At 51.5% G+C, this 21,618-nt stretch overlaps 1 long non-coding RNA gene across 1 annotated transcript; it reads left to right on the forward strand.

Moving 5' to 3' along the window:
* The first annotated feature begins 2,476 nt into the window (after window positions 1–2,476).
* Window positions 2,477–3,035, forward strand: LOC139832978 (uncharacterized). Its single transcript, XR_011747888.1, has 3 exons — window positions 2,477–2,490; window positions 2,604–2,723; window positions 2,806–3,035. It is a non-coding gene; the product is annotated as an uncharacterized lncRNA (long non-coding RNA).
* Window positions 3,036–21,618: the final 18,583 nt, after the last annotated feature.

Raw genomic sequence — 21,618 nt, forward strand, 5'->3', positions numbered from 1 at the left:
TAACTCCAAAATGATAACGGCAAATCAGTAAGAGACATCATAGAACGAACCATATCTAAGAGAGTTCGATTACGACGTTCGGACACACCGTTTCGCTGTGGTGTTCCCGGCGGTGTCAATTGTGAAAGTATTCCGCATTTCTTTAAATGCATGCCAAACTCATAACTCAGATATTCACCTCCACGATCAGATCGTAGAAATTTAATCTTCTTGTTACGTTGATTTTCTACTTCACTTTGGAATTCCTTAAACTTCTCGAAAGTTTCGGATTTATGTTTCATGAAATAGATATACCCATATCTACTCAGATCATCTGTGAAGGTTAGAACATAACGATAACCACCGCGCGATGCTACGCTCATTGGTCCGCACACATCGGTATGTATGATTTCCAATAAGTCAGTAGCTCGCTCCATCATACCAGAAAATGGAGTCTTAGTCATTTTTCCCATTAGACATGCTTCGCATCTATCAAGTGACTCAAAGTCAAGTGATTCAAGTAATCCATCGGTATGGAGTTTCTTCATGCGTTTCACTCCAATATGACCAAGGCAGCGAGTGCCACATATAAGTAGAATTATCATTCAATTTAATTCGCTTAGCATCAATGTTATGTATATGCGTATCACTACTATCGAGATCTAACAGAAATAAGCCATTCTTTTCAGGTGCTCGACCATAAAAGATATTATTCATAAAAATAGAACAACCATTATTCTCATTCTTGAATGAATAACCGTCTTGCATTAAACAAGATCCAGATATAATGTTCATGCTCAACGCGGGTACAAAATAACAATTATTTAGGCTTAAAACTAATCCCGAAGGTAGATGTAGAGGAAGTGTGCCGACAGCGATCACATCGACTTTGGATCCGTTTCCAACGCGCATCGTCACTTCATCTTTCAGTAGTCTTCGTTTATTCTTTAGTTCCTGTTTCGAGTTACAAATATGAGCAACCGAACCAGTATCAAATACCCAGGTACTAGAACGAGAACCGGTGAGATAAACATCTATAACATGTATATCGGATATACCTTCTTTCTTCTTCTTGACAAGGCCACTCTTCGGATCAGCCGGATACTTGGAGCAATTACGCTTCCGGTGTCCCTTCTCCTTGCAGTAATAGCACTCAGCATCAGGCTTAGGGCCGTTCTTAGGTTTCACAGGAGGCGTGGCAGCTTTCTTGCCACCCTTCTTGAATTTTCCCTTAGACTTGCCCTGTTTCTTGAAACTGGTGGTCTTGTTGACCATCAACACTTGGTGCTCTTTCTTGATCTCAATTTCAGCAGCTTTTAGCATGCCAAAGAGTTCAGGTAACTCCTTGTTCATGTTCTGCATATTGTAGTTCATCACAAAGTTCTTGTAACTTGGTGGCAGTGATTGAAGGACACGATTAATCCCTAGTCAATTAGGAATCACTATTCCCAAGTCACTGAGTTTCTTCGCATGCCCGGTCATGCCGAGCATGTGCTCACTAACGGAGCTGCCTTCTTCCATCATGCAGCTGAAGAAGTGTTTCGATGCTTCATAGCATTCCACGGCCGCATGAGTTTCAAATATAGCTTTCAGCTCATTGACCAACTCATGAGGATCGTGGTGCTCAAAACGTTTTTGAAGATCGGCTTCCAGACTGCACAGGAGGGCACACTGAACTTGAGAGTACCGAGTTTTCCGAGTCGCTTAAACATTCTTTACTTCATCGGTTTCAGTTTCTGCAGGAGGGTCACCTAGCGGTGCATCAAGCACATATTGCAGATTTCCGCCAGAGAGGAAGATCCTCACATGACGGAACCAGTCGGTGAAGTTGCTACTGTTGCTCTTAAGCTTCTCTTTCTCTAGGAACTGGTTAAAATTGATTGGGGACGCCATCTCTACAACATATATTTGCAAAAATCTATTATATAATTAAAACACAAGACAAATAACGGCTCAGATTTAACACTTGAAAAAGAAAGGCTCAGATTTAAAGAAAAAAATAAAAATTACCCACCGCTGCCATTAAAATAATTATAGTATCCTCTCACACCGTTACCTTCTCCTTTCTTGACGTCGTGGCCGCCGCATCCTGGACTGGAGTCATACCTAGATCGCTCCAGAGTCCAGACCATACCTAGATCAATGGCGGCTTGCAGGATAGACAACAAAATCAAAAGAAGTTAGCCAACGCACAGTGACGCAATTTGCCGCCGCGGATGTATCCTAGCGTTTTCTCGCGCGCGTACGCATGCTGTCGCGGCCATCTATTCCGATCCCCCAGGTTGCAGTCTCCGTATGCATGCTACTGCGGCTGTCGTATTCTGATCGTCTAGGGTATCCTCAGATATGCTGCCGCCGCCCCAAGTTCTCCCAGACATCATGCAGTCAAAGTTGTGGTTTTCAATCTCATGCATACAATATACACCATGCAGGCAGTCATAATGGATGGTTCGATCAATCCTACTAAGACTTGCTTCAGGCAAACACCGAACCGAGCAGCCCAAATGCCAGGTAAAAAAAAACTGAGATTTAATTTCCTTGGAGTATTGCATCTACTTTCTTAAATAAATATTAGATTTAATTTTCTCCAATTGCTGCATCTCTTATTTAAATACAACATATAGGTTTAGAAATTTCCCAGCTCGCTCTCTCGGCAATACAAAATGAAAGGAGGCATGGCGCTAGAGCGATCGATTGAATTAAGATCTACGTCATGAACACACAGCCGGACATCCCAAACCAAGGTAATTACACGTGAGCTTCAGTTTTCTTTTGAGTGCTCCAACTATTTCTGTACAATACACCGTATGATGTGTATTCTGCCAGCTCGCTACAGGCAGCTAAAAGGAGCGCATATATATCTACTGACATGCAAGAGATATTATTACGGCTGCTCGCTCGGCCGAAGACGTCGGTGAAGCCAATGGAAAAAGCAAATGGACAAAGGTTGGCTAACTGTATTAATTAGTTTGCCTCAATGATCTGTTTCTATTAATAATTGCTTTGCTCTGGGTCCAACTGATGGACGCTGAGGCGCCAGATCGAGTCATTGGTCAAGGAGCTACTGTATTAAACTCGAGTCACTTTGTCTTTGTAGCTTCATCCTACAAGCATGATTTACGATGTTAGCCATGGTGCCATGTATCAAGTTGTACTCCATGGCGGAAGCTATGACATATGATGGCTCCGATGATCAATATGAATGAAGATATTTAGATGTCGCCCATGAATGGCCGACCTGGCTGCCCACAATGACCAGGCTGCAAACCAGGTGATTTAACTCGCACGCATGTATATTTTTTTGTGTGGTTCTGTTACTCGACTGAACTAATGATCATCATGATTTTCTTATTTTATAAAATTAGATATTGATCAAGATGAAACATATTTTTTCATTAATACCTGTTAATATATAGTTGCAAGCTAGAATCATAAATTTTATGATCATCATTTGAGTTAAACAAAGGAAGTGATTATGTAACAATGATAGCGATGAGCGCACACTTTAGTTCTTGCAGTGGAGACAATTCAAACAATTACTAGCATGATTGACAAAAGTTTGCTATATAATTGTAGAAATAAAATAGTATGGTTTGTCACAATATTTATATTTCCGGAAAACACGAGGCACGTAATTTTTCGTGTCAATATTATTTTTGTAGTTCCCTATACACAAGTAAACTACTATAATGTATTACCACATTTAATTTTATCAAAAATAAGAATTTATATAAAATAATGGTCAAACGTACATGCTATAAATTAAATGTTTGTGTCAAATACTAGCCGCGCAAATGCGCGGGTCACCCTGCTAGTTTATACTAAGTTTATGACAAATTGAGTTCAAATTTTAATTCAAAATAATTAGAAAATCTAGGTGAACTCCCACTCAAAACAATATCCCTCGCATTGTCTTAGTGATCACACGAACCAAATCCACCGCACCTAAGTCCGATCATCATGAGACAAGGTGTGATTTCAATGGCGAACACTCAAAATGTTCGTCATATCAACCATATGATTCATGCTCTACCTTTCGGTATCACGTGTTCCGAGACCATGTCTGTACATGCTAGGCTCGTCAAGGCCACCTTAGTATCCGCATGTGCAAAACTGTCTTGCACCCGTTGTATGCACTTGTTGATTCTATCACACCCGATCATCACGAGATGCTTCGAAACGACAAGTCTTGGCAACGGTGCTACTAAGGATGAACACTTTATTATCTTGAGATTTTAGTGAGGGATCATCTTATAATGCTACCGTCGCGATCTAAGCAAAATAAGATGCATAAAAGGATTAACATCACATGCAGTTCATATGTGATATGATATGGCCCTTTTGTCTTTGCGCCTTTGATCTTCATCTCCAAAGCACGGACATGATCTCCATCATCTTCGGGCATGATCTCCATCATCGTCAGCGTAGCGCCAAGGTCAATGGCGCCGTCTTCATGGTTGTTCGCCTCATGTAGCAACTATTACAACTACTTTGAAATACTACTCAACATGAAATTTAAAGACAACCATAAGGCTCCTGCCGGTTGCCACAATACAATAATGATCATCTCATACATATTCATCATCACATTATGGCCATATCACATCACCAAACCCTGCAAAAACAAGTTAGACGTCTCTAATTTGGTTTGCATATTTTACGTGGTTTAGGGTTTTCGAGAGAGATCTAATCTACCTACGAACATGAACCACAACGTTGATACTAATGTTGTCAATAGAAGAGTAAATTGAATCTTCACTATAGTAGGAGAGACAGACACCCGCAAAGCCTCTTATGCAATACAAGTTGCATGTCGAACGAGGAACAAGTCTCATGAATGCGGTCATGTAAAGTTAGTCCGAGCCGCTTCATCCCACTATGCCACAAAGATGCAAAGTACTCAAACTAAAGACAACGAGAGTATCAACGCCCACAAAACCATTGTGTTCTACTCGTGCAACCATCTATGCATAGACACGGCTCTGATACCACTTTAGGGATTCGTTGCATAGAAAACAAAAAATTTCCTACCGCGAACACGCAATCCAAGCCAAGATACAATCTAGAAGACGGTAGCAACGGGGGGGATTATCGAGTCTCACCCTTGAAGAGATTCCAAAGCCTACAAGATGAGGCTCTCGTTGCTGCGGTAGACGTTCACTTGCCGCTTGCAAAAGCGCGTAGAAGATCTTGATCACGGCGCCACGAACGGGCAGCACCTCCGTACTCGGTCACACGTTCGGTTGTTGATGAAGACGACGTCCACCTCCCCGTTCCAGCGGGCAGCGGAAGTAGTAGCTCCTCTTGAATCCGGCAGCACGACGGCGTGGTGTCGGTGGTGGTGGAGAAACCCGGCGGAGCTTCGCTAAGCGTGCGGGATGTGGTGGAGGAGAGAGGGCCGCTAGGGTTTGGGAGAGGGGGGCGCCGACCACTAGGGGGTGCGGCCACCTTGTGGTCTTAGGGTGGCCGGCCCCCTCCCCTTGGCCCTCATTATATAGGTGGAACACCCAAGAGTTGGTCTACAAGTCTTCGAATAAGACCCCAAACCAAAACCTTCCATATCACATGAAACCTACCCAAGCTAGGACTCCCACTAGAGGTGGGATTCCCACCCTTCCTTGGGAGGGGGTGGCCGGCCCCCTTAGGGGAGTCCACTTGGGTCTCCTCCCCCTTTAGGGTTGGCCGGCCATGGTGGTGGAGTCCCTTTGGGACTCCGCCTTCCAAAGTGGTTTCTTCTGGACTTTTCTAGAACCTTCCATAGAACCTTCCGGATCATTTTAAATCTTATAAAATGACTTCCTATATATGAATCTTATTCTCCGGACCATTCCGGAACTCCTCGTGATGTCCGGGATCTCATCCGGGACTCCGAACAAATCTTTGAACTCCATTCCATATTCAAGTTCTACCATTTCAACATCCAACCTTAAGTGTGTCACCCTACGGTTCGTGAACTATGCGGACATGGTTGAGTACTCTCTCCGACCAATAACCAATAGCGGGATCTGGAGATCCATAATGGCTCCCACATATTCAACGATGACTTTAGTGATCGAATGAACCATTCACATACGATACCAATTCCCTTTGTCACGCGATATTTTACTTGTCCGAGGTTTGATCATCGGTATCACTCTATACCTTGTTCAACCTCGTCTCCTAACAAGTACTCTTTACTCGTACCGTGGTATGTGGTCTCTTATGAACTTATTCATATGCTTGCAAGACATTAGACAACATTCCACCGAGAAGGCCCAGAGTATATCTATCCGTCATCGGGATGGACAAATCCCACTGTTGATCCATATGCCTCAACTCATACTTTCCGGATACTTAATCCCACCTTTATAACCACCCATTTACGCAGTGGCATTTGATGTAATCAAAGTACCTTTCCGGTATAAGTGATTTACATGATCTCATGGTCATAAGGACTAGGTAACTATGTATCGAAAGCTTATAGCAAATAACTTAATGACGTGATCTTATGCTACGCTTAATTGGGTGTGTCCATTACATCATTCATACAATGATATAACCTTGTTATTAATAACATCCAATGTTCATGATTATGAAACTAATCATCCATTAATCAACAAGCTAGTTAAGAGGCATACTAGGGACTCTTTGTTGTTTACATATCACACATGTATTAATGTTTCGGTTAATACAATTATAACATGGTATATAAACATTTATCATAAACATAAAGATATATAATAACCACTTTTATTATTGCCTCTTGGGCATATCTCCTTCACTTCTGGCCAGGTATGTCGAGCCTTTTCAAGCGGTCCTAGCAGGCGCTTTTTAATACTGTTGCAGATGATACCATTGGCTTTCTCAACTTGGCCATTGGTTTGCGGGTGCCCAACTGACGCGAAGTGCAATTTGATGCCTACTTCTGCGCAGTATGCCTTGAACTCCTTGGACGTAAATTTACTACCATTGTCTGTGACGATGCTATGAGGTACTCCAAATCGAAAAATGATGCCCTTCACGAATTTTATTGCTGATGCTGCATCTGGTGAATTTATCGGCTTTGCTTCTATCCACTTGGTGAATTTATCGACAGCAACCAACATGTACTCGTATCCTCCTGGCGAAGCCTTGTGTAATTTTCTGACCATATCGAGTCCCCATTGGGCAAAAGGCCAAGACAATGGTATTGGCATCAGCTCTGCCGCCGGAGAGTGAGGTTTTGCGGCGAATCTCTGGCACGCGTCGCAGGTTCGTACTATCTCTTTTGCATCCTCGATTGTTGTCAACCAGTAAAATCCAGCCCGAAAAACCTTGGCCGCAATAGCTCGACTGCTCGCGTGGTGACCACATATGCCCTCGTGTACGTCCTTTAAGATTATCCTTCCTTCTTCGGGTGTAACGCACCTTTGCAGTACGCCCGAAATACTTCGCTTGTATAACTCCCCTTTGATCACTGTAAAGGCTTTGGATCGTCGAATAACTCGCCTTGCTTCAACTGGATCTTCGGGTATTTCTTTCTTTGGGATATACGATATGTACGCTTGCATCCATGGGACTTCTACCATCATCACCAGCTCTTGGTCCTCTTCTTCGTCTGTAGCTTCTTTGAGAGGCGCCGAAGTTTTCTCCTCCTTCTCCTTCTTCTGCACATTCTTTGGCTTTGTGGATCTCTCAGCTATCTCTTCCCAAAACACGCCTGGCGGAATTGCGAGGCACTGCGACCCGATGTTTGCGAGAACATCGGCTTCATCGTTGCTCAGCCTACTGATGTGATTTACTTCACATCCATCAAACAGCTTCTCAAGCTCGTTGTACACTTCCTTGTATGCCACCATGCTGTCATTGACTGCATCACATTGGTTCATAACCTGCTGAGCTACCAATTGTGAGTCGCCAAAGATTTTTAATCGGGTTGCGCCACAAGCTTTCGCCATCTTCATCCCGTGTATGAGAGCTTCGTATTCTGCTTCATTGTTAGTTGTGTTTGGAAACGTCATCAGTAGGACATACTTCAGTTTATCGCCTTTAGGTGATATAAGTATCACGCCTGCACCAGCTCCTTCTACCCTTTTGGACCCATCAAAATTCATGGTCCAAGTTCTCGATAAATCTGGAGGTCCTGTGTTTTGCAGCTCCATCCACTCTGCAATGAAATCTGGCAGAATTTGTGACTTGATTGCCTTTCTTTTTTCATACGTGATGTCCCGAGGGGAAAGCTCTATTCCCCAAAGGGAGACACGTCCTGTAGCTTCTGGATTGTTCAGTATATTTGATAGAGGTGCTTCATTGACCACTATTATTGGGTGTGCCGAAAAATAGTGGCGCAATTTTCTTGTTGTTGTGAACACTCCATATGCTAACTTCTGGTACTGCGGGTACCGCTGTTTGGAAGGCGATAAAACTTCACTGATGAAATATACCTGCCTTTGCACTCCATGAAGTTTTCCTTCTTCCTCTCTTTCAACGACTAGCGCCGTGCTAACCACCTGAGGTGTGGCTGCGATGTATAACAGGAGAGGTTCCTTTTCTTTCGGCGCCACCAAAATTGGTGGTGTCGAAATTGTGCGCTTTAAATCCTCGAAGGCTCTATCGGCCTCTTCGTTCCACTGGAATTTCTCTCCTTGCTTGATTAAAGCATAGAACGGTAACGATTTTTCTCCCAGTCTGGCGACAAATCTGCTTAAAGTTGCGACTCACCCAGTTAACTGTTGTATTTCTTTCAACTTTGTTGGCTTCCTCATTGTTACGATAGCTTGGATTTTTTCGGGATTTGCTTCAATCCCTCTTGCTGAAACGAGAAAACCAAGAAGTTCTCCTGCAGGGACGCCAAAGGAACACTTCGTTGGGTTCAACTTGAGGTAGAATTTGTCTAGGTTGTCGAAGGTTTCCTTCAGATCCTCGATTAACGTCGTCCCCTTGTTTGATGTTATAACGACATCGTCGATGTACACTTGTACGTTTTTTCCAATCTGTGTTGCTAAGCACTTCTGCATCATCCTTTGGTATGTTGCTCCCGCGTTTTTCAGACCAAAAGGCATTGTTCTATAGCAAAACACGCCATAAGGTGTGATGAACGCTGTTTTGACCTCATCTTCTTCTTTCAATCTGATCTGGTTATAACCAGAATATGCATCCAGGAAGGAAAGACGTTCACATCCTGTTGCGGTCAAAACCCACCGGCGGGCAGCGACGGGCAACACAGTAGAGCCGGGAACAACTTAGGGCTGCGGCTGGCCCTGGTCCCTCCGAGCGACGGCCCGCAAAGCCTCTGGTACACACGTCTGATGCTGATGCAAGGGCGTGCCACCTGACCTATACCTGGTCAGGAAGGTGATGGAGATGCCTCGCTTAGTTTCCTGCATGGCATACACATAAACATTAAATACGAGCCTCGATCGGCTCTCAGGTTATCCTGTGAATCGGCTCAAGGAGCCGATCCACCCATGATTCGTACGAGGTGCACGGATATATGGTGGTCCTGCTTGATCAAGATAAAGCTAAAACGATCTACGACGATTTAGGGTTTTCACCGCATAATCGGATCATCCTACTCACGATTGGGCCTCGCGGCCACGCACGGTGATCGTAAGCCGATCCTAGACAAGGCCTAAAAACCAACACGAGGTTGATCCCCGGAACATCCTGTCTAGGATGAATTTTTGACAAAAGAGACCACCTGGCCGAGTAAACTGTCAAAAAGGACCACCTACGAAAATTATTGTCAAAAAGGACCACCTACGGCGTGGCGGCACGCATGCCAGGCGACACGTGTCGCCTGCCGCCACAGCCGGAGGCGGCAGGGCCTGCCGCTGTTGCCCGTGGCGGCATGTCCACCCTGATCAATGAATAGTGTAGTGATCGATGAACAGTGCACATTAGCTACAAAATTTGTTAAATTTGTCTTTTTTGCTGAGCCCAAAATACAATGTATTTTACAGTGATTTTTTGCACGATTGTAGTGCATAGAGTTAGCTACATGTAGGTATTTTTTTCGAATTTTTTGAGATGTTAAAAAAATTCAAAACATGCTACTGTTCATGGATCACCACACTGTAAACATGCCGCCGTTGGTTGTGGCGGCAGGCCCTGCCGCCTCCGGCTGCGGCGGCAGGCGACACGTGTCGCCTGGCACGTGTGCCGCCACGACGCAGGTGGTCCTTTTTGACAATAATTTTTGAAGGTGGTCCTTTTTGACAATTCACTCGTTCAGGTGGTCTCTTTTGTCAAAAAATCGTCTAGGACTGGCAAACGACACCCTACGTGCCGCTGGATCCTCCAACCCTTTGTAAGGCCTAACTATTGCAGATATTAAACTAATCCTTGAAGAACAAGGAGCAACCGTAACGGATCGGATCTACTAAATAATGATCAAGCGGGGTGCCGCCCCTACACCTAAGATAGGTGTAAGGGCGGCTAGATATGCAAGGGTTGCACTACGATAGCATGTTATACGAAGAACAATGCTAACCCTAACATATCTAAGATAACTACGTTGCTCGCCATCAAAAAGGCTTCAGTACGAGCAACTCATGAACAACATGAAGCTTGTGCTGCCTAGATCGCAAGATGCGATCTAGGCAGCATGATGCTTACCGATAGAAACCCTCGAGACGAAGGAGTTGGCGATACGCCGAGATTGATTTGTGGTTGAACGTTGGTTGTTGTTTATTTCATAAACCCTAGATACATATTTATAGTCCAGGGGACTTTCTAACGTGGGAATAATCCCCACCGTGCACGAGACAAACTCTATCTAAACGACACGTATCCTACTATATTACAGATACACGGGCCAACTAGCCCAAACTTTGCGTAACAGGCCGATTCATGTATTTCTTTCATGTACTTTCTTCAAATCCATCTCCCTTACGGCCCACCTCTGATTTGGCCAAAATCTGGTGATAACACATGCCCCCCTGGTTTTGGTAATGATAATTTCAAAACCACTCTATTTTTTCTACGAATGGTCATGTCGTGGCAGAGCAGAACCGTTGCAGCATCCTTCATCATGATGCCCTGTCTTCTCAGCTTCTCTGCAAAATTCGATAGCTTTAGCATCACCTCCTCGGAAACTGCAATGGCATTAAATCTCCACCAGGCTTCTCATTATTTATCCGTGCCGATCGATTAGCCCTCTTCATCCCCTTCCTCTGTTCTAGCTATCGGCACCAAAAAACCCTCTTCCCCTGTAGCAATGTCTTCCTCTTCCTCTGTCTCCTCCGGCCTCTCCCTCCAATCCTTCTCCTCAAGCGAGCCGGAGTGGAACTCCGATCATGCGCCAGAGGGCGACCTGCCTCTGACCGATGGGGAAGAGGACCTCAAGTTCCTCATCGACGGGGAGCTGATAAGCGAAAATGAAGACGACCTCCATCCCTGGGCGAAACCCACCTCCCCCGACGGGAAGGGGGAAGAAGTAGAGGAAGAAGAAGAAAAAAAAGAGGAGGGCAGCCCCTCCTCTCCCGCTAAGCTTCTGCCGGCCAAGCGATTCCGCGCTTGGGCGGACAGCGAAGACGATGATGATGACGAGGAGGAAGAGGAGGAGGATGAATCCTCCTCCTCCATCGGGTACCCGCCGACCAAGCGCTTCCGCTCCTGGGCGGACAGCGAGGATGATGATGATGACGAGGAAGACGAAGCTCCGGCCAAGGGCTGGGGTAGCAGCGACGAGGAACTTCCTGGGAGCAGCGCCGACGACATCGATGACGGCGACGATGAGGACAGCGATGATTAGTAGAGTAGGACTAGTAGTAGTAGTGCACTAGGCACCAGATCCCTCTTTTGAGAGCCATCGGCTCTTTCTTGCAAAGCCGCTCCTTTGAATTAATGAAAATTGTTCTTTCAATTCATCTTTCAATTAATCCAATTTTACTCCTTCCGCTTGCCACACCAAGACCGATAGCAACGTATCGGATTCCTTTTCCTTTAGACGCCCATGAAGCCGGACTCAAATATCGATTAGACCGTCAGTCAAGCACTTCTCAAATTCAGACTGCGATTTGATACCTGACCATAAATTTTCGCAATCCCTTAGCCGATGACTATTCATCGGCTATTTTGAGAATCCAGTCCCTTTCCTTTTCTTGCAGCAACAGGACGGTCCAAAACCTGTAAAAGCCGACGGCCTCCTTTTCCGGCTCCTCTCCGTAGCTTTAGCAGTCTTCTTTTGCAACACCTCACTGCTTTCAGAGAAGATCACGATGCAGGGTCAGTCGATGCGACTCCAATCGGCTCCCAAAACAGAGCATCTACCAAGTTAGCTGCCCCCCGAGCCTTAATCAAGGCGAGAATACCGGCGAGGATGCACAGGTCATTGATCAGCTTTCTTCCACTGAACGCCGATGTTGTAGATGAAACACCAAACTGAAAACCATCTTGGCGAAAATGTGAGCCTTGAGCACATAGCCAGTAGGTCTTGGTCTTGTGTAACTGTACTAGAGTCGATGACTGTGCATCGGCTTTGTTCCTTAGTTCTAAAGTCGATGCCCTTGCATCGGCTCTATGTCATGTAAAATTTTTTTTTGACTGGCCGATTTTTTCCTATCGGCCCCAATATTTTACTGCACACATGTTCTCCTGTGCATGTTCACATATTCATCGTGTTCAGGTGCCCCCCGAGCCGAAGCTGACAGGTAACTGCAGATATCGGCTCTGTAGTCTAGCCAAGGCACCGTATTTGCACATCGGCTTTGGTAGGACCAAAGTTGATTTTCCTTGACTCATCCCCCGACGTAGACCGCTGCCCAGTAGATCGACGTTGCATGTAAGCAGAACATGTGGTGAAGATAATTTTGGCCGATTGCTAGAATCGGCCTCCACATTGATTGACGCGCTCAATGAAGGCTCTGTAATGCTCCTTCATAAATCCTTGGGGCCGATCCCAAGGATCGGCCTCTCCTCGTTTGCTCACCGGTTTGTTCTCGCTACACGGTCAGGCCGGTGGATAAGACCAGCCCAACCTCGTCCTTTGTCATGTCGATGCGCTCGCTGTCGTCCACCTTGAGTGCATCGTGTAATCCTGGAGCATTAAGCTCCATCGGAAGGACGAGCACCATGTTTGTGCCAGCCGATGTATCATCATCGGCTTTCCTTTGCTTGGGGCGCCACTCCATTTTCCGTGGACGACCCTCTTCATCTAGGGTCCGCTGAACTTTCGCAGCCAGATCAGGTCGCGCCTTCCTTAGCGTATGCAGGTATAACCTTTCGGCTTCCTCCGAGCCGCGCAATCGCTGAACCCTGCGCTTTTGGGAACGGCTGAGTCCATCAGGGCACCACCTTGGCCGGTGGTACCTGTCTTCTTCTTCTTCTTGTCCCTCGTCTTCCGAATCCTCGAGATCTTTCATCCGAGGGAACTCGGCGCGTTTGCTTGGTGGTGGGAGAGGTCCTAGACGTTTGAACACGGACACGTTGGCTGCCTCCTTCTTCTTCTGGTTGCATTCTGGGCAATTGCCGATTGTGGGCAATCGGCTCATTCCTGAATCCCAGCAGTGTCTGAAGAAGGGACAGTCCCAGTCTTTGTCCTCGTCGTCTCGCTCCCCGACTTTTCCTTGGCACGGCGCTCGTACTCCTCCTCATCGCGATCGTGCCGACGATGTCTTCTCGGCTTCTCTAGCCGCACGATCTCTTTCATCATCATCGCTGGATCGTCGGCGTTGGTCATACTGACTCACATACTTGTTGAGGAGGTGATCAGAGAGGGGTCGCTGATATCTTATGTTCTTCACTTCTCCCTCTGTGACGTAGCGCTTGCCATCATGACGGAGCCGATCGCGTGGAGCGGCCTCCTCTGTGTCCTTGCTACGAGAGCAGCTGCCCTCATCTCCATCCTTGCCAGAGTGGTGCCCAGGTCCTACCATGTTGATGCTGAACGAGGATCCTGGCTGGCAACCTTCAGGGTAAGTGCATTCCACCATGTTAACGGCGGGGAAGGGTTGGGTGTCGACCTTCATGGCGTACTGGTTGAAAATCAGACGTCCTTGTTCTATCGCCATTTGGATCTGCTGACGCCACACCTGCCGGTCGTTGGTGGCATGGGAGAGCAAGTTATGCCATTTGCAGTATGGCTTTCCTTTCAGGTCGTGTGTCGTGGGGAAGTTGAGACCTTCTGGTATCTTCAATCGCTTCTCCTTGAGCAGGAGGTCGAAGATTTGCTCAGTTTTGGTCACGTCAAAATCAAACCCCCTGGGCGGGCCTGGTGGCTTTACCCATTTGCAGGATACGGGGGTTGCCCCCCGAGTCCATTCAGCCACTGCTACCTCTTGATCTCCCGCAGAAACTTCGTCTTCCTCTGCCTCGACCAGGACTACTGCACGCTTGAATTTGTCCTGGTACAGGTCCGGGTGGCGCTGTTCATATGCCGACAGTTTCTGAACCATGTGCGCCAGTGAGGGGTAGTCTGCTTGGGAGGCCATGTCCTTGAGCAGCGCTGCAAGGCCCGCCACTGCCAACTCGACTGCTTCCTTTTCAGTCACACGAACCGAATAACATCGGTTCCTAAGATTCCTGAAGCGCTGGATGTATTCTGTCACAGTTTCTCCACGCTTCTGACGTATTTGTGCTAGATCGGCAAGGCCAGACTCGGAAGCCTCTGAGTGGTACTGCATATGGAATTGTTCTTCCAACTGCTTCCAAGTCCGGATCGAGTCTGGTGGCAACGAGGTGTACCACCCGAAAGCCGATCCCGTGAGGGACTGTGAGAAGAACCTCACGCGTAGTGGATCCGACACTGAGGCCGTTCCTAGCTGTGCCAAATATCGGCTCACATGCTCGATGGAGCTGGAACCATCTGATCCACTGAATTTGGAGAAATCAGGGAGCCGATATTTAGGTGGTAGCGGGATCAACTCGTACTCGTCGGGGTACGGCTTGGAATAGCCGATTGCCCTCCTTTTCGGCACCATGCCGAACTGGTCTCTCAGTATGGTACTGATCTGATCCGTTGTGCTGGCTGCAGGAGTTGAACTTTGAAGATTCGCCGGGGTGGCGTACTTAGCCAGCCATGCTTGCTTTTCCAGCTCTGAGCCAACTGCAGGAGCTGAGCTCTGGAGGTTCGTCGGGGTGGCGTACTTAGTTAGCCACGTCTGCTTCTCAAGATCTGTCGCTGATGTTCCTCCTGTTTTCCCAGAAGTCCCTGATGTTGTGGCCTGGTTTGTGAGCGCCCAGTTACCGCAATCTGGAACATACGTGCACATGTACCCGTGAGGGATCTCCTTAGGCGCCTCATGCAAGAACTGGCAGTCACTAGGGTCACCACCGATCTTGTAGACGACGAATGCCGGTGAATTCGGCACTTCTGGTGCTGCCAACGCAAATGGCAGCGGTGGACGGGACTGGAGTGGCAACTCTCCTTGATGCGTCCCGAGAGCTGGTCCTGACGGCGAGTACTGGTGCCTCATGATCTCCTGGATCACCCGAAGAGCGACACGCTCCAACGTGTTTACCAGGTTCTCAGAGTGGCGGTGTAGCGAGTGAGCCACCAAGTAGTTGATCTCCTGTCGGGGGGAACACCCCGGGTAGGGCAATGGACGCGGAGCAGCCGGCTGGCCACTGGCCGGCTCGCGGCAAAGGCCGGCTGAGGTGCAGCCGGCTGGCGCCGTGGCCGGCTGGTCTGGAAGCCGGCTGGCTCTAGGTCCTAGTCGGCCTGGCTACGGCCACCAATGCTGTAGCTGGGCCGGCTTCTACAAGCCATATCCGACTGGGGTTTGTACCTCAGACCGACTCGAGGCTGGCGAGTCTTGCACTGGAAGGAACCGGGTTGGTGATCCGGGTTCCCAAAGTCCACGCTGACTGCATCTTCCGTAAAGCGCGGGGCACTGTGGAGCAATAGTGCCGCGCGCCGGACAGGCCATCACGGCTTACGACGATCCGTACTGGCTACAGTGGCTGACGGCGACAGGGACACTTCCTCTCCATACCGCTGACCGTGGCAGCCGGATGGGACAGGCCACGACGCCTCAACGGCTCCTGACGTCACCGCCTCGGGAAGGAGCGGAAGCCGGAGCCGGCCAAGCCGGCCAGTAAACTATAGGGTCTTATATGTAAAAGTGCCGGTGCCTATATAAGCCGCACTACCCCCTCTCGTGCAGGGGATCGATCATTCTCACTCCATTCCACCCTTAGAGCTGCCCTGTGAGAGAGACTACAGTCTTCCTTAGCCTCCCAGGAGCAGCCGGACACAGCTCTAGGAGCACCATTGTATTGTGTGATCATCATATACACTCTAGCAGGAGTAGAGGTTTTACCTCCACCGGAGGGCCTCGAACCTGGGTACGTCGCCGTGTCGCTCGTGCCCATACCCGCATCCGGATACCGCCGTGAGATCTCTCTGGAACCACTTCGATTAGCCACCCTATGGCATATGCCGTGACGATACCACGACATTTGGCGCCCACCGTGGGGCCTTCAGCATCCTCGGCCGGTGTCTTCATCCGGACGGGCCTCACCATCACCACCGGCGAGAGAGTCGCTTCAGGCTTGATCTGGAGATTCGGCTCCCTCGACTGCGTCAGCGACAGCGCTGGCTGTTTCGCCGACCGGCCCTTCCCAGCCGGCGGCAGCATCATCTCCTTCGGCGGCACGACGTCTACGTCGCCACCGTCGCACCGCCGCGCTACCCGCGGCAGGTGCTGCGCTGCGCAAGCCCTCCTCCGCGAGCCGGCAGCAGCGCCCACGCCAGCCCCGCCGTCGCGCAAGTCATGATGGCTGGCGACGAGCTCCCCACCAAGAACCCGCGCATCCGCGGCCCCGGCATGGAGCGCAACCTCGACCCCAACGCCTCCGGCTCGGGCGCAAGGCCGCCACCGCCACCGTCCCGGCTGGACGAAGTCCGGGCGAAACTGAGCACCCCGCTCACGCCTGGTGCCGACCCCACCGCCATCGAGGCGGATTTGGAGGCGCATCGCCAGCTCCTCCTCAAGCAAACCGAAGAACTGGCTGCTGCTAAGCGCCAGATGGAGATCACCCAGCGCGAGTACAACCGCGCCCACGGCCTCACTCCAGGCGGCGACGGTCCCAGCCGAGCCGGTCAGATCCGCCGCAGGGGCCGCGACCTTGGCGCTGAGATCGCCCGCGACGGTGCTCCTTCGCCGACTTTGTCCGCGGAGCTACCCGTCTACAACACCCCCGACAAGAACATGCGCGCGGCACAAGCCGCCGCAGAAGAGCTGAACCGCCTTGAGGGCGAAGAGTTACGCCGCCAAACCAGGCGGGTGACTGAGCTGCTCAACGCAGCCAACAAGCAGGCGGCCGACCCCAGGTATGTCAATGCCCCCAGAGCTTCTCACGCTCGTGGCGCTGCAGGCAACGACAGGGAAGGCGCCAGGGACACGGCCGAGTCCGCCTCCCCAGCACCGAGCCGGCACCGTGACTCCCGGGCCACGCACGCAAGTTCGGGCCGGCCGAGCCACCAGCCGAGCGGCAGCAGCCGCAGCCGGCCTCCCCCAAGCCGAAACCAGGAGCAAGACTCCGAGCCCCGCCGTCAGCACCGGCCGGCTCCAGAAGCAGCCGGCACACGCCAGCCGGCACGCTCCCGGCTAGGCCCCCGCATCGAGCCCACCGACGCCAGAGACCGCCTCGATTGGCTGGTCGAATCCCGCATCGCGGAAGAGGAGGCGCCGGCTTGCCCCAAGTGCTTCGGGCCCCGTATCGCCAACGAGCCCGTGCTCGACGGCTTCCAGCTCCCCCGCGACACGCCCAAGTACGACGGCACCGCCAAGCCGGAGGACTGGCTGCAGGACTACTCCACCGCAGTCGGCATCTCTCGAGGCAACAAGCGGTGGGCGGTACGCTACTCCCCCCTGATGCTGGTCGGCTCCGCCCGCACCTGGCTCAACAACCTGCCAGCCGGCAGCATCAACGGCTGGCTGGATTTCGAGGAGGCCTTCGTCAGCAACTTCACCGGCACCTACCGCCGGCCGGGTCGCCCTCAGCAGCTTGAGATGTGCAACAGGGCCCGGACGAGACGGATCGCGCGTACCTGACGCGCTGGTGCGAGATGCGCAACTCCTGCGAGGGCGTGCACGAGATCCAGGCCATCAGCTTCTTCATGGGAGGCTGCCGGCCAAACACCATGCTGTGGCACAAGCTGCGCCGTAGTGACCCCAAGTCGATGGCCGCCTTGATGGCCATCGCGGACAAATACGCGCTGGCTAAAGAAGCCGGCAAGGCGCCGGCTGACCCAGCACCGGCTCCCTCCAGGCGGGACCACCACAAGTCGGCTGAGCACAAGCCGGCAGACGGCGCCTCTCATGGCAGCCGGCGGGACAACTACCGCGGCAAGCGTCACAGCGACCAGCCGGACCGCCGGTACGGCTCCGCCCACGTAGCCGCCGTGGCAGACAACGCGGCAGGCGGCAGCCGCCGCCAGAAGCAAGACCGGCAGTGGAAGCCGAAGTACACCTTCGAGCAGATGCTCGACTCGCCGTGCAAGTACCACAGCGGCAAGAACCCCTCCAACCACACCACCCGCGACTGTCACTTCATGAAGCGGCTGACAAGCGGTGAACCTCTCCCGCCTCCACCCCCGCCTCCACCAGCCGGCGGGCCGGGTGGCCAAGCCGGCGCAGAGAACGCCAACCTCGAGCACCACGAGGCTAACCAGGTGCACCATGGCGGCCGATACCTGGCCGAAGATGCTACCTACATCATCTTCACCTCCGAGCCCGAGGACAAGACGAGCCAGCAGAGCCGTTCCCTCGAGGTCAACGCGGTCATACCGCCGGTCCCCCAGTACCTAAACTGGTCAGAGCAGGCCATCACTTTTGATCGCCGCGACACACCGGCTGTCCTGCCGAAGCCGGGCAGCTACGCCATGGTCCTCGACCCCACCATCGGCACAACCCGGCGCAGCGTGCATTTTTCGCGCGTCCTCATCGACGGCGGCAGCAGCATCAACATCCTCTACCACGACACCGCCCGCAAGCTGGGCATCCAAGAGGCCGAGTTGCGCCCCACCCCCACCGTCTTCCATGGCATCGTGCCAGGCCACTGCTGCCAGCCGATCGGCCGGATCACGCTGGAGGTGATGTTCGGGAAGCCGGACCACTTCCGCACCGAGAGAATCGAGTTCGAGGTGGTGGACCTCGTGAGTCCCTACCACGCGCTCCTGGGCAGGCCGGCCATGACCAAGTTCATGGCGGTACCTCACTACGGGTACCTGAAGATGAAGCTGCCTGGCCCCAAGGGGGTCATCACCGTAGCCGGCGACTATCGCCGCTCCATGGACTGCGCCACGCAGAGCTCCAAGATGGCCCAGACGCTGGTCATCGCCACCGAGAAGCAGCTCATCCACGACGTCGTCGCCCTCGCCAAAGCCGCGCAGACAGACATGCCGGCTGCAGGCAACCCGGCTGGGACGACTCACTTCCAGCCGGCCGACAACACCAAGAAGATCCTGCTGGACCCGGCGCAGCCGGACAAGTACGTCACCATCGGTGCCGGCTTGAGCAAGAAATAGGAAAGCGAGCTCACCAGCTTCCTCCGTGAGAATCGGGACATCTTCGCATGGACCCCAAGAGACATGCCGGGTGTGCCGAGGGAGTTGGCTGAGCACCACCTCCACGTCCGGCCTGAGGCCAAGCCGGTGAAGCAGCCTCTCAGGCGCTTCGCCGAAGAACGAAGGAAGGCCATCGGTGAAGAAATCGCCCGGCTCCTAGCTGCCGGCTTCATCATGGAAGTGCTGCACCCGGACTGGTTGGCGAACCCGGTCCTGGTCTTGAAGAAGAACGGCTCCTGGCGCATGTGTATCGACTACACCAGCCTGAACAAGGCGTGCCCGAAGGACCCCTTCCCCCTGCCGCGCATAGATCAAGTTATAGACTCGACTGCCGGCTGTGAACTGTTGTCTTTTCTAGATGCCTACTCAGGCTACCACCAGATTCCTTTGAATCCGGCTGATCAAATAAAGACTTCGTTCATTACCCCGTATGGGGCTTATTGCTACACGACTATGCCGTTCGGCTTGAAAAATGCAGGCGCCACCTACCAAAGGTGCATGCAAAAATGCTTGCAGGATCAAATCGGCAGAAACGTTCACGCATATGTGGATGATGTCGTTGTAAAGACCAAGGAGACGACTACCCTCCTTGATGACCTGAGAGAAACCTTCACCAATCTGAGAAGATTCCGGATGAAGCTCAACCCGGCCAAGTGCACATTCGGCATGCCGTCTGGCCAGCTCCTTGGCTACCTCGTCTCTCAGCGAGGGATCGAAGCCAACCCGGACAAGATCAGTGCCCTGGAGAAGATGGAACTGCCGCAGTGCCTCAAGGACGTCCAGAAGTTTGCTGGCTGCCTGGCTTCCTTGAGCCGCTTCGTCAGCCGGCTGGGGGAGAAGGCACTGCCCCTGTATCAATTGATGAAGAAGGCGGACAAATTCGTCTGGTCACCGCAGGCGGATGAGGCCTTCCGTGACTTGAAGCGCGTGCTCTCAACCGCGCCAATCCTTGCAACGCCGGCTTCAATGGAGCCGATGCTGTTGTACATCGCAGCCACCAACCGAGTGGTTAGCGTTGTCCTGGTGGTGGAGCGCAAAGAAGCCGACAGAGAGCAGCTGGTTCAGCGCCCAGTCTACTACCTTAGCGAAGTGCTCTCCCAGTCGAAGCAAAACTACCCCCACTACCAAAAGGTCACCTACGGCGTCTACATGGCGGCCAAGAAGCTGAAGCACTATTTCCAAGAGCACCCCATCAAGGTGGTTGCCACAGCGCCCTTGGCGGAAATCATCGGCAGCAAGGATGCCAACGGCCGGGTTGCCAAGTGGGCCCTGGAGCTAGCCGCCCACACCATCCTCTACGAGCCACGCACAGCCATCAAGTCGCAGATCCTCGCGGACTTCTTCGTCGACTGGGCTGAGATGCAGTACCTGCCGCCTGTGCCGGATTCCACACACTGGAAGATGCACTTCGACGGCTCGAAGATGCGCAACGGCTTGGGAGCCGGCATCGTCATCACCTCTCCCAAGGGAGACCGGCTGGACTACGTCCTGCAGATCCGCTTCGCCGCATCCAACAATGTGGCGGAATATGAAGCGCTCATCCATGGGTTGAAGCTGGCCAAGGAGATTGGCGTGCGTCGCATACTCTGCTTCGGCGACTCCGACTTGGTCATACAACAAGCGTCTGGCGACTGGGACGCGAAGGACGCCAACATGGCCTCATACCGCTTCCACGTCCAGCAGCTATCCGGCTTCTTCGACGGCTGCGAATTCCACCATGTGCCACGAGCAAGCAACGAGGCGGCTGATGCTTTGTCCAAGATTGGCTCAACCCGGCAAGCCATTCCGCCGGGCATCGCCTTGGCGGTTCTCAAGAAGCCTTCCATCATACCGTCACCGGATTCGGATTCAATATTCGTGCCGGCTGACCCGGGGGCTGCTCAGCCGAACCCAGGGGCTTCATCGCCCAAGTCGGGGGCTAACAAGCCAAACCCGCCGGCTACCATGCCGAACCCGGGGACTTCTCAGTCCAACCCGGGGGCTTCATCGCCAAACTCGGGGGCTAGCAAGCCGAACCCGCCGGCTAGCAAGCCGAACCCGGCGACCATGCAGTCGAATCCGGAAGCTCCCACGCAGGAGGCCCTGTTGGTCAGCGTATTCGAGATAAGATGCGTACCTTCATGGGCACAAGAATTCCTCTCCTACCTCACTGACGGTGTGCTGCCTGA

This window comes from Lolium perenne, chromosome 7 (genome assembly GCF_019359855.2).
Source record: "Lolium perenne isolate Kyuss_39 chromosome 7, Kyuss_2.0, whole genome shotgun sequence".
Classification (NCBI taxonomy): domain Eukaryota; kingdom Viridiplantae; phylum Streptophyta; class Magnoliopsida; order Poales; family Poaceae; genus Lolium; species Lolium perenne.